The sequence below is a fragment of the Tachypleus tridentatus genome, chromosome 6, assembly GCF_004210375.1.
Source record: "Tachypleus tridentatus isolate NWPU-2018 chromosome 6, ASM421037v1, whole genome shotgun sequence".
NCBI classification, from domain to species: domain Eukaryota; kingdom Metazoa; phylum Arthropoda; class Merostomata; order Xiphosura; family Limulidae; genus Tachypleus; species Tachypleus tridentatus.
Window position 1 is genome coordinate 3,468,533 of NC_134830.1, and position 9,469 is coordinate 3,478,001.

General features: G+C 33.6%; 1 long non-coding RNA gene across 1 annotated transcript; it reads right to left on the reverse strand.

Annotated features, from left to right (window-relative positions):
- Positions 1-126: 126 nt before the first annotated feature.
- Positions 127-3,459, reverse strand: LOC143254471 (uncharacterized). The gene is made up of 2 exons (XR_013030210.1): positions 3,277-3,459; positions 127-553 (listed from the first exon to the last, which is right to left on the reverse strand). It is a non-coding gene; the product is annotated as an uncharacterized LOC143254471 (long non-coding RNA).
- Between the last annotated feature and the right edge of the window lie 6,010 nt (positions 3,460-9,469).

Sequence of the window (9,469 nt, forward strand, 5' to 3'; positions counted from 1 at the left end):
CTCGCATCTACCGAGACAGACAACTGTGTTAAACATATTACCAGTTCTGATCTCACATCTACCGAGACTGACAACTGTATTAAACATATTACCCCTATGAGAAGCAATTCAACAAAAACAAAGAAATCCAACCCGTTTTTTTTTATTGCTCACATATTCCATAATATCATTATTTCTATTCATGTCACAAAAGGAAAACCATTTGAAACTGGACAGTTAAATTGAAAGGATCTTTCGATGTTTTTAAGTTCTCTAGATAACTATTTTCACATGTCACCGAATAAAGTATAAAATAATCTAATGTTATTATAGACGTTTTTTCGCACGCTGTTGGGAGAGTACTTCTTGAAAAACATTACGGCGATACAGGTGCCATCTGTCGTTCTCCAAGTGCTTCTCCATGATTTCTTGATCATCGGGCAGTTGACATTCCAGATTAGCACGTAGCTTTAGCAGTAATCTCGTGTGTGTCGGCCCCTCATCAACATTCTAGGAATTAATAAACAGCGGACTTGATTCTTGGTTATAATATAGGTTCTCTTCAGGTTCTCACCTAAATGGAAGACATTTTCGCATGTCTACAACAAGAACTTCGTATCTCCTAAACCATTTATACTAACTTTATCAACTGGATTTCGTCTTTACCGTCTCCCACTAGAGGCATGTTAGATTACACTTAATAATATAAGAACCAACATCAGTAATTTAACACCAGACATTAAAATTTGTTTGTTTTTACTGAAAACAACGCAAAAACAAAGTAAGTTAATTTTTCAACATTATTGTTTGTTGTTAAGATCATATCCGTAGAATGTCTTAACATGTTGTACACATAAAATGCTTGATTTTAACTCTACAAGAATTCCTCTGAACCAATAAGTTCAATAAATAATGAGTTTTAAAAGTCGGTTAATACAGATAAATTGTAGTTATTCAACAGATGAGACAGTGAACATCCTGTATGGCATAAACGTAATCTGTTTAAATATATTACATAAAGCTGTTATACCAGAATGATAAGTTTTTCTTTATGTAACACATAAACGTGATCTGTTTAAATATATTACATAAAGCTGTTATACCAGAATGATAAGTTTTTCTTTAACACATAAACGTGATCTGTTTAAATATATTACATAAAGCTGTTATACCAGAATGATAAGTTTTCTTTATGTAACACATAAACTTGATCTGTTTAAATATATTAAATAAAGCTGTTACACCAGAATGATAAGTTTTTCTTTATGTAACACATTGCTATTGTTCCCGTAATTCCTTCACTAAAACCAACCAGATGCCTCTTTCCTAAATAAATTCGCAGATAGCTCTCGAGTAGTTTTGTGCGAAATTCAAACCAAACCAAATCTAAATAAATAGCCGATTTTACTGAGAGCCATCTGGTAGTGAACAACACAATTCAAAAAAAAATTAGAAAATCAATATAAGAGGGTAAACGTTCGTCTACAGTTTCAGTTCGCACAAATTTGAGTGTAGAATTAGACTATGTGGATTGTGTTATCTTGGGTAAGTACTTTATCATGTTGTGTTAGTTATGGTAAGTAATACATAAAGATGTGTGAGTTAAGGTAAGTTTTACATCAGGCTGTGTTAGTTAAAGTATATACTACAGCAGATCTGTCAGTTTAATTGAAGTCAATAATTACTTTGTGGTAACTAATTAAAGTAGTTGCAACATACAGTTGTGTTAATTAACTTAAAATCAAGAACACATTATGCCGTTTACTAAGAGAAAGCGCCACGTAATTCAGAAGTGAAACAATTTGTTGAAGGTTTTGAATTTCGCGCAAAGCTACACGAGGGCTATCTGCGCTAGCCGTCCCTAATTTAGCAATGTAAGACAAGAAGGAAGGCAGCTAGTCATCACCACCCACCGCCAACGCTTGGACTACTCTTTTACCAACGAATAATGGGATTGACCGTCACATTAAAACGCCCCCATGGCTGAAAGGGCGAGCATGTTGGGTGCGACACGGATTCGAACCCGCGACCCTCAAATTACGAGTCGAACGCTTTAACCCACCTGGCCATGCCATATTAGCGATGGTATCGAGAAATGTATACACATTATAACTTTTAATGAACATTAACCATTATAATGTTTTATCAACAGTGAATAAAACAGCATTTAATCAACCACAGACAATATAACTTTTGATGAACAATAGACAATATAACTTTTAAGAAACAATGGACAATATAACTTTTAAGAACTTTTAAGAAACAATAACGATATAATATTTAATTCACAACTGACGAGATAATATTCAATGTATAGTATTTTATCAATATGTACGATGAACATATATAAAACTAGTTTCACTTTCCTACAGCAAAATAGTTTACAATTGATAGAATACAAATCTGAACAATCACTTTTTCTATTTTTGCTTCTTTATGACTGAAATTTTCTCGCTCCTTAGATGGCGCTTCATCATAAACACTTTCCTTCGTACCAGTTAATACTTTAAGCAATTGGTGTTGTTTTTGCGAATCTTTTGATGCCATAAACTCGATCTCTCTCAAGTATCGGCATTCTCCCGACATTATAAAATACATCATTTCTGGTGGCTCTGGTAGATCCCCTAAAATAAGCTGTGGCCAGACATCCGGGAATCTTAATTTTATAATCATAAATGGCACAATCATATATAAAAACCAAACAAACTATAACCAAAATGCAATTATCTGTAGCACAAATTTTGAAGTTCGTTTGTTTTGAATTTCGCGCCAAAATACACGAGGGCCATCTGTGCTAGCCGTCCTTAATATAGTAGAGTAAGTCAGACAGCTAGTCAGCACTACTCACCACCAGCTCTTGGGCTGTTCTTTTACCAACCATTAAAGGGATTATATATATCAAGGTTGTAGTGTGGAAAACTGAAATAAGCCTAACAGCTATGTTTTATTAGAAGTAAAACCGTAACCGTTTATTTGCCACTTTGTAAAAAGTTTACACACAACACGAATATTTGATGTAACAAATAGCTTATACAAATAGTGTTCCGAACAGAATTGATCGAACGTGTCGTTGGTTGAGGATATGATAAAATATGGGGTGGTAAAACTTCTATCATTATAACTCTTTTAATTCATAAATATTCTTCAGGCACTAAGGGGGAAAATAATGCAGTGTTTAAAAATATAATAGGCCTAATAACTAATGTTTTATTACAAAAGTATTTAATATTATACTTTCTTAATAAAAGAGCAAAGGGAAAATGACACTAGCAAAAGTTACATGCAAGTACATTCAACCTTGTCTTTCTTGTAATTCTTGGTCTCAGATAAAGAAGCAATTTCGGCACTTTCCTCTTCGGTCCACTTCAAACCTTGGAGAAATGAAAGAGATTCAAGTGCCCTCTTTCGAGCATTGTGTTCATTTTCCATTTTTCGTTTTAGCAAAATATTGAAATCTTCTTTCTCCAATCGTAACAATTCGGAATCATCTAAAACAATGAAACCACTTGTGTTAATGTTAGAACATTAATAGTTTCATATTAGTTACGTTTTTAACTCTTCATTTTACGTACTTAGGTAGTTGAAAAGATACTCAACACAAAAGTAGTTTTTCGTCCAAATAAATGAGCCGTGGTTCTAAAACAACGAGATTTACAAAGTGTTTTAACGACGAATAAAATACTTTCTAGAATAAAGTTAACTTACCAATGTGTTTAGGTTTTTAACACTAAAAGGTGGTCCAAAAATCACAGATTACAACAACCTAGTGATCACTTCCATATCGGTTCTGTTTAGATTTTCTACCTGGACAGTCACTGGTATTTACTGCTATTATTAACTTACCTTCAACCAACCTGGTGACACCGTATGTTCTATACTATAGTAATGATAGGGTTTGTATGTAGGGTTTGTGAAACATGCTCAGATTTGGTTAATAAAATATATAACATGTCATGTCACACTAGCGTGACATTTAGACATTATTAAATCAATTACTAACTTTTGGTAATGGTGTCACGAGGTATTAGTGGCGTTTCATACACGCACGTTCCGTATTGACGTCGCAGGCTGATGCTTTGAGTGTGTTTCACACACGAGCCCTAAATTCAGTGCACTAAATCAGGAGAAATGTATTCAAACGTAATCTTAAAGGAACTCGAAACCGTACCGGACTTTTCTGAAACAACAGAATTTTGTGGAAAAATATTTTGTCTGAAACTTATACGAGCGCATTACAATTTTATAGGTAGCACATTTTTGAACAAAAATGTTTTAAAACTTTGTTTGTTTGTTTGGAATTAAACACAAAGCTACACGATGGGTTATCTGTGTTTTGCCAACCACAGATATCGAAACCCGGTTTTTAGCAGTGTGAGTCCACTAGGGGCGTTTCTAGAACGCAAAGATACATACTGGGCTATCTCTGCAATACTCACTAAGGGTATCGAAACCTCTTTTATACCGTTATAAGCACGCATGGCAACTGAGAAATGTCTCTTTTTTCCCCTTCAAAGAATGATTGATTGGAAACAATAAAGATTGACAAATAAGGTGATTTTTCACTAAATTGTGACACTGGCCAAAGTCATATTAGCACAGTTCGACGGAAAGTATTTACTTAGTTTTCGTTCGCACACTTATACAGCCATGACATGTTCTTTAAGTCATAGAACTGCGCTAAGTTTCACTGCTATAGCTGGATTTCTATAGTATAGCGTGTTTGTATTTATTGCTTTTGAACATAAATTTCATTTACTTAGTCATAAATAATACCCGAAGAAGACAAACTTATGTTCTGTTTAAAAAATTACTGTTCCCTGTATCAAATCATTTTAATTACGCTTATAAATCATTGTTTGTTATTTTAATGTTATTTATTTATTTTAAGCGCAAAGCTACACATCGTGTTCTCTGCCCACCGCGAAGAATCGAATCGCAGACTTTTTAGCTTTGTGAGTCTTACACAAAAGAAAAATGACAGAAATAAGTGCGTTGTAATACGTGTATCATTCATCTCTGTTTGTAATGTACAGAAATAAGTGCGTTGTAATGCGTGTATCATTCATCTCTGTTTGTAATATACAGAAATAAGTGCATCTCTGTTGTAATACGTGTATCATTCATCTCTGTTTGTAATATACAGAAATAAGTGCGTTGTAATACGTGTATCATTCATCTCTGTTTGTAATATACAGAAATAAGTGCGTTGTAATACGTGTAACATTCATCTCTGTTTGTAATATACAATTTTAAACAACTATTGTCCAGTTATAACCAGTATGTCGTCCACCATAGTAAACAGGATAATTTACATAGTTTCTTTAGACATAACTCACCCAGACACGTGACGGTGGAGATTCTAAGACCATTTTCCAGTAGTGCCACCTGGCTAAAGTAGCCTCCCTCGGATACTTCCCTGACGATGGTGTGAATTGTTTCTTCTATGGGTTGAAAGAAAAAGTATCTGATTAAATATTCTAAATCATAATATATAAATAAATCAGTTCCTTAAGGCAACCGATAACGAGGCAAATAAACTGGACATATTTGTATTACTGGAAGGAGAAAAAAAGTGAGTTATTCTTAAAATAATACATCCTACTGCCGACGAGGACTTTCGCTAAATATCACGTCTCATGAGGTAGCCAAACAATAGGAAGATAACCACAAGGTAATGTAGAGTAAGTCTGTTACATCTGAGAAGTGTCAGGATTTACTGTAGCCAGTGGTGGACAATGAATTAACTTTATCGATATAAAGAAGACAAGTTTATCTTGTTATGCATTCTTAGAGTCAACAAGTAAAAACAAAGGAGAAATGTTAAAATATGTCACCCACACTACACCTGCCATATGTTGTGCCGGAGAGGCCTGTCTTCTAGTATCATATTTCATTACACCGACTAGAATACGACAAGCATGACAGTGGTGCAAGATATTTAAACATATAATATAACTTTAGGTCAAGCAAGATAATTGTAATTATTATCAACTTTTATTTAAATGACTTAAAAACCAGAATTTTAAAAAAACAACATAACTTATTATATTTTAACATTGATTAATTTTTATTATCATTACTTTATTAGAACTGATGAACTAACAGATCGGTCGTGATGTAACCACATCATCAACTGCATCTGTAATCCCAAACACCCACAAATGAAACCAAAGAACATGTTAAGACATGTCAATCACATCTGCCATATCAAGTGCTAACGAAGCCTTTTGCTAAACACTAGTTTGTTTTGTTTTGAATTTCGCGCAAAGCTACACAAAAGCTATCCGCACCAGCCGTCCGTAATTTAGCAGCAACAGACTAAAACTAAGGCAACTAGTAAACATTATCCACCGTCAACTCTTTGTCTACTTTTCTACCAACGAATAGTGGGATTGATCGTCATATTATAACAATCCACGGCTGAAAGAGCGGATGAGTTCGGTGTGAAGGAGATTCGAACTCGCGACCCTCATATTGCAAGTTAATCGCCCCAACACCAGATACACGGACAATTAACTGAGAATTTTTCCGTGTTCAATACGCCATTTCATGATTTTTTATTAAACCACATGTCAAGAGAAATATTTATTCTGAATACAAAAGATGAGAAAATATTACTTTAATTTTTGAATGTATGCCTCAATAACATTTTTTCTTCCATTAATCTGTTAATCGTGCAGGATTTCTGAACCGGCCTGCATTCTGTCACGTTCGAGGCGCGTGCAGTTTTGAGACACGATCTTCTCACCCCTACTCTGCCATTGATAAATTCCATTAATTTTAGCACGCGGTCTCGTCAGAACGTAATATTTAAAAGACGAGAAACCAATCTGAATAGCAGCAAAACTAAAAATAAATAAATAAATATAATTATGTTGTTATAACTGTTTCGATCCATAATAAAACGTGTATACATACGATATTAATCGGAACAACAAGGTAGGAAGGAAGGTCGATAAAGTTCCTACTACAACTATAAAAACGTAGTTTCTTCTCTACCCCATCGCTCTGACTGGAAGAACTTGAAAGAAAGAAACAGTTCGAGAATGACTGACGTTCCTTCGAACTACCTAAACTGAACAAGAACAGCCACTTCAATATTCACTGATACTCCTGTCTTACAATCCAAAAACAAGAAATTTAGTGTTCGATAGAACATGTTATTATACATTTAACATACTTATTAATTATTCAACGCAGTCATAGGGAAGTCTGTAATTAAATGCTCAAAAACTCAAGTAAGAGCTAGTGTTCATTTATCTCACACAATTAGAATATGTTACTTTTAACACTAGTAAAGGCTCGGCATGGCCAGGTAGGTTAAGGCGTTCGACTCGTAATCTAAGGTTCGCGGGTTCGAATCCCCGTCACAGCAAACATACTCGCCCTTTTAGCCGTGGGGGCGTTATAATGTGAAGGTCAATCCCCCTCTTCGTTGGTAAAAGAGTAGCCCAAGAGTTGGCGGTGGGTTGTGATGACTAGCTGGCTTCCCTCTAGTCCTGATAAATTAAGGACGTCTAGCGCAGATAGCCCCCGTGTAGCTTTGCGCGAAATTAGAAAAAAAATTAGTAAAAACTCAAACTGAAAATTTCAGTTTTATAAAAATCATCATTGTAAAACTTATCGTCTTAGATGTTGGTTTCGGTTATCTAATTCTACAGTTAATTAACAATTTAGATTTTTTCATTATTAAAAAAAATTGTTTTTATATTGTAAAGGAGAATACGCAGCATTTAAAATCCTTATAAGAAAACAATTAAGTCATTTTAGAACGATAGATGGCGCAGGTTCCCAAAATCCCTTAAGACCTTGTCGAGCCACTTCATTAGTATTTATTTGTTTGTTAGAGGCTCAGATGACAGTAAGATCTCGAAGAAAATCACGTGAAAATAAGGTTTAGTTTTTATGTAAAACTATATATATGAAGAAGTGAATTTATTTCCCGGTTTTCTATGCGTGTGTTTGTAATGAAGTTTGTATTTTGTAATTAAACAGGATTGCACAAGTTTGTAGTGTATTTTGATGTTTTTGTAATTAAACAGGATTGCACAAGTTTGTAGTGTATTTTGAAAACTGTTCTTATTTTCTCTGTAACTAAACAAAAATATACACGGACTGTGCCCTTGTTCCCTCTGTGGGTGTCAAAATCTGGTTTCTAGTTTTATACCTTCACAGACTTGCCATTGTGACGAGGGTTTATAACTGACTTCTTATGTAGGGAGTTTCTGACTTTATAAGCCAGAGCCCTTCTCTTACGACTTGTTGGGTTTTTAATACCTTGTATGTAAAAATATAGGGTATTTATTTTACCACTCACTCACATTTAAACATACATACATTAACTTCAAAGCTAATTATGTTGATTTAACAATATTTTATTTATTGACGTCTATAAATAGTTTTAATATTACAGTATCGTAAATATTTTAATTACAAACTGTGACGGATTTACTATCATATATCTATTTTAAAATCAATGTTTGTTTAAGTTAACTTTATAGAAATTTAAATAAATTATTCTGTTGAATCTGCATATTGCGAAATTTCCGCTTATTCATTAAAGTTGTAGAAAATTCTAGAGTGTAAGGATCAACAATATATGTGTGTGTACGTAAACACAAGTGTATCGTCTATATTGTTGTGCAGGCTGATATTTCTAGAACCTCTCCTCACGCTCATAAATGTAACAGACTTGACGAGCAAGAGACAGTACATATATATATATATTACTGATTTGTTTTAGTTGGTCTACTATAAACCTAGGAAGCTGTAACTGTGATTAACGCTTATTAATGGTAACTTGAGATATTTGACAAGGGAAGTTGATAGATTTCGAACGTTACAAAATTTAACCTCAGTGGATTCATATTGGACATTAGTATTTTTACAAAGACATTGCGTAACTTTACCGGAGAAAAGAATTGTACTTTCACCAACGCAAAATAAATTCTCTTATCGTTAACCCTCGATAAAATATCAAGTTATTTCAGGATCAGATAGACGACTCAACATTGTTTCTAAAACTTTTGTATATAAATTATTAAATACTAAAACATATTTATATAGAAACACTAAAACTCTGTCTATCAATCTTGTTGGCAAGTATCATAAATTAGATATATTGACATTTAATTAACTTCTATACTTAACTCAGTTTGAAACTATTTGAATGTGTAATACGTAACAAAAAATGTAATGCTTATTTATGATTTACCATGTCTCTATTCAAAGAATAATAAAATAATTAAAAATTACACTAGCTTTAGTAAGGTCTTTCTTTACAACACGTGCACTAAGACAGACACATTTTAGTTTAAATAATATACTGTACGGATTACTAACTTGTTAGATGTATCTAGGACTGCTTCTGGATTAAAATGGTGATTACACGTTCATTTAGAGGTGGTGGCTCCAGTGTTATAACTTTTTACGACAGTTCATTTAGAGGTGGTCACTCCAGTGTTATAACTTTTTGCGACAGTTCATTTAG